This window comes from Hemiscyllium ocellatum, chromosome 4, assembly GCF_020745735.1.
Source record: "Hemiscyllium ocellatum isolate sHemOce1 chromosome 4, sHemOce1.pat.X.cur, whole genome shotgun sequence".
Classification (NCBI taxonomy): Eukaryota; Metazoa; Chordata; class Chondrichthyes; order Orectolobiformes; family Hemiscylliidae; genus Hemiscyllium; species Hemiscyllium ocellatum.
The window spans coordinates 91950904-91953146 of NC_083404.1; positions in this window are offsets into that span (position 1 = coordinate 91950904).

The following is a 2243-nucleotide window of genomic DNA, read 5'->3' on the forward strand; positions in this document are numbered from 1 at the left end:
ACTCACTGAGGAATGTGATATGGCTGTGGAAACAAGTTTTCGCAAATACCTGGTCAAACACCAGCAGCAACAGGGACATTAATGTTGGTGGACAAGAAAATAGATTAGAATGGAAATTCTGTCGGAGAGAGGAATAGAACTTCTTCAAGGTGGGCATGCCTAGAAGAGAAGTGGCAGTGAGTTAAATACTTACTAAAAACTGAAAGAACTGCAGATGCAAAAATAGAAATTGCTGGAAAAGCTCAGCAAGTCTGGGAGCACCTGTGGAGAGAAACCAGAGTTAATGTTTCTGATTGAGTCACCCCTCCTTATAACTTGTTCACGAATGTCACTTCAGGGAAAGTAACTACCATCCTTACCTGGTCGAGCCTCCATATGACTCCAGACACATAACAATGTGGCTGACTGGATCAGCTTCTGGGCAATAAATGCTTGTATAGTCAACTACACCCAGATCCCATAAAGGAATTTAAATAAACCTGAATTGTTGCTAGATCCCACAATCTTGTCTCAAGGATAATTTAAGGAGGAAGTGAGGACTGCAGATGCTGGAGATCAGAGTCGAAGACTGTGATGCTGGAAAAGCACAGCTGGTGAAGCAGCATCCAAGGAGCAGGAGAATTGGCATTTTAAGCATAAGGCTTTCATCAGGAATGAGGCTTGTGGTACAAGGGGACTAAGAGATAAATTGGGCGGGGGGGTGGGGGCTGGGCTGGGGAAGGTGCCTAGGAATGTGATAAATAGATGAAGGTGGAGGCGAAGGTGATAGGTTGGAGAGGAGGGTGGAGTGGACAGGAAGATAGTTCAAAAGGGCAGTGACAAACTGGAAGGTTGGATCTGGGATCAGGAGGGGGCGGAGAAATGAGGAAACTGGTGAAATCCACATTGTTTGCCTTGGAACCCTCCAACCAGCTGGGGGAAGGTAGCTGGGAATGCGACAGTTAGATGAAAGTGGGGATGAAGGTGATAGGTTGGAACGGATAGGTGGGAAGGAAGATGGACAGGGAGGATAGTTGAAGAGGGTACTGCTGAGTTGGAGGGTTGGATCTGGGATAAAGTGGGGGCAGGGGAAATGAAAAACTGGTGAAATTCACATTGATCACGTGTGTTTGGAGGGTTCCAAGGCGATCAATGTGGATTTCACCAGTTTCCTCATTTCCCCTGCCCCCACTTTATCCCAGATCCAACCCTCCAACTCAGCAGTACCCTCTTCAACTATCCTCCCTGTCCATTTTCCTTCTCACCTATCCGTTCCAACCTATCACCTTCACCCCCACTTTCATCTAACTATCGCATTCCCAGCTACCTTCCCCCAGCCCCACCCTCCTCCCATTTACCTGTCAGCTCTCTTGGGCCACAAGCCTGATTCCGGATAAAGGGCTTAAGTTTGAAACGTCGATTCTCCTGTTCCTCGAATGATGCCTGACTGGCTGTGCTTTTCCAGCACTATATGCTTTGTCAAGGATGATCTTAGTCACTTGGACAAATTAGCATAAAATTTATTTGCTTATTAAAAATCTCACCTCTGCTGTAGTTTCTATAAAATTTCCCACTGGGTCAATACTTAACTGACTGCAAACTTGTTTTACAGGAATTACCTCACTCAACAAACCAACACACCACTTAGCTCTGATGTAGAGTCATCTACATTCAAAAGATGAGCTTGCTTTCTCTCCGTGGATGCTGACTGACCCGCTGTAATCTCCAGTATTTGTTGTTTTCAAGTCAACTAACCACCGAGTGTTCTGTATAACTGTATACATTGCATACAAATTGAGGCTTAATTAAAACAGCATACCTTGATCCAGTAACACTCCACTACAGATAAATCTGCTCCAATAAGCAATGCCAGAGAAAATCAAATGTTTTTTTAACTTTGTACGTTGTTTGCATTTTGTCCAATTTCTGGTTGTCATGTTTTTTGGTCACCTATATAAGGTGATCAAGGAAATCATAGGTGGAGTAAACTCTGTTCAGATGGAGGCAGAGTGGAATGTTTCTACAGATTTTTTTCCCAACTATCAATAGTTAGTCTACATATAAAAACTTCTCACTCAAATTTTAGTGTTGCTCATATTTTTTTAGTGTCTTGAATCCATTGAACATTTTCTAATGACTATTTCAATAACTTCAACGAGACAAGAAAGTCAGTGGAGAGATAGCATTGAAATTGTGGTCAATGCTAAGTAATTACTGCACAAAAAAAAATTGGCCCGCAAAATTTTTAATCGAATTCCAGAATT